The following is a 2,511-nucleotide window of genomic DNA, read 5'->3' as shown; positions in this document are numbered from 1 at the left end:
TCAAGGAGATCCAACTTCTTTTGAACTCTGAGGATATGTGGAATATGACTGTATTAGTGAGAGTTCTGTAGAGTAATGGAACTTATAGAATAAATCTCTCTCTCTCTCTCTCTTCCTCCCTCCTTCCCTCCCTCTCTCTACTCCCCCCCCCCACTGGATTTATTAGATTATAGAATGGTTTATAGGCTGTGGTCCAGCTATGGCTGCTTATAAACAAAAGGTTCAATAATCCAGTAGTTGTGCAGTCCTTGAGGCCGGATATCTCAGATGCTCTCTAGTACATGCCAGAATCTAGAAGGAGTAGGTGTTAACACCAATGAAGGAATGGACTTGCTGGCTAGCGAGATCAACTGCAAGTAAGCAAAGAAAGAGAGGTTTCCATATTTAATGTCCTTTAGAGCATCCAGCAGAGGTGTGTCCCACATTAGAGGTAGGTCTTTCCACTTCAAAGGATTTAATTAAGCAAAAATCCCTCACTGGTTTGTCCAGCCAGTTTGTTAATTCCAGATGTAGTCAAGTTGACATAGCAATCACCATAAACAAACATTCACATAAAAACAATCACATTTTCCCTCCCTGTTCAAGGTTTATTTGGAATTTTCATTGCCATGACACATGGGTGGTTGGTTGCACTATCTATATGCAGATCATACATTTTACCTAAATTTGCAACGTACACAGGTAATACACAAAATATCCCTTAGAACAGTTATGGGTAATGGACTGTGCTGGCTACTCCTGGTTGTCAACTAGTCTGCATCTGGAATGAACTATAATCCTGAAATGGAGGGCACACCTGTGAGTGTGAACTTGAAGTTGGAAGACCCAGGCTTTTGATCTAGATCTTGACACAAGGGATGACACAGGCTTTTGATCCAGAGTTTGACATGGGATGACACAGGTTTTTGATCCAGATCTTGAGGCATAGTAGCCATGAAAATCTTGGGTCCAGGCAAGGTGAGACAGCCAAGAGACAGAGGCAAGCAGATCTCTGAGTTCAAGGCCATCCTTAGACAGAGCAAGTGCCAAGTAAAGAGCAGCTAAGGTCCAGGTGTGGGGGTCACACCTTTAATCTGGGCTGTACCTTCTGCTGGAGGCCTACGTAAGCACAATGGAAGAAGGAAGACTCACTCTTCCTTGCTTGCTTGCACGTGCTTGCTGGCACATCTGTTGAAGCTTCCTTCTTTAAGATTCCAGCTTATAGAGAAGAGTAACTGAAACACTCAGCCTCATGGGACTGAGCAACTACTAGATTTGTGGACTTTCCATTCACAGCTGCCCATTGTTGGGTTAGTTGGACTGCAGCCTGTAAGTCATTCCAATAATTTTCCTTAATGTATAAAGATATTCCATAAGTTCTGTGACTCTAGGGAAACTTGACCAACACATGGAGTTACACAATACAGACAGATTGTGACTAACTGGGAACTTGTTGGGCTAGTCATGTTTGGTGAGGGCAAAATTGAAGCCTGCACACAGTTGGCAGTATGTCTTGGAGACAGTGGGACTGTCACACTAACCAGGTTACCACTACACAAGCACCACTTAGCAGCAGAGTAGAGCTGTGGGAATTGAGGTTTTCCCCAGACTGCCTCAACACAACTGCACTAAACAGCTCTGATGAGAAAGAGAGGGTTTCTATTCTATAGAAACCCTGGTATAGCCTAGACAGTGGCATGCTAGGACACCGGGAAGACTTTAGAACAGCACCTCCTTCTGGATTCCCCAGAGCCTCTCTGTAATCTTCTTCAGGTGGGCTTCCTCTTTAGGAATCAGAATCAGCTTCACAAATTCCATTTTGTCCCAGGACACAAGGGACACTGAGGGAGACACCATCACTGATTCCACAGTGAGAGGATTGAGCTAAGCTGTCTCCATGGCAGGCTGCAAAATGCCAGTTCAGAAGACTAGTTTAAGTTTCTGTTTCTAGGAGCTGAGCAAACCAGTTCCAGCAAAAAAAAAACACAGCCCTTGGGCAGCCAATCAGATGATGCCCTACCATCTGACCTGAGCCAAGAATAGTTAGTTAACAATAATTCTGGAGCCGGGCGTGGTGGCACACGCCTTTAATCCCAGCACTCGGGAGGCAGAGGCAGGTGGATTTCTGAGTTCGAGGCCAGCCTGGTCTACAAAGTGAGTTCCAGGACAGCCAGGGCTATACAGAGAAACCCTGTCTCAAAAAACCAAAAAAAAAAAAAAAAAAACCCACAATAATTCTAGAAAGGTCCTAAAGTCCTAGCCCATCCCACAGACACTGGTGCTCCTTGAAATAGAGCCAACCAATCAGAATAAAGATCACCTATCCCTGGAATTCCCATGATTGGCTTTAAATTGAGCCTGTGCACTTACCTATGGGTCACCAATTTGATGAACGGTAGACCTCTGCATGCTGGATTTCTGCGGAACAAGTGCTCTTTGCTTTGGGTCTGGGGTACGATAGAGACCCTCAATCATGGTGGAAATGGGATGCACCTACCTAAATTTCTTCATTATGCTCTCACCCAAGTCTGC

This window comes from Mus caroli, unplaced genomic scaffold (assembly GCF_978045245.1).
Source record: "Mus caroli unplaced genomic scaffold, Mus_caroli_1 scaffold_16, whole genome shotgun sequence".
Classification (NCBI taxonomy): Eukaryota; Metazoa; Chordata; class Mammalia; order Rodentia; family Muridae; genus Mus; species Mus caroli.
The sequence above is the reverse complement of the archived record's forward strand: the minus strand, read 5'-3'. Positions refer to the sequence as shown.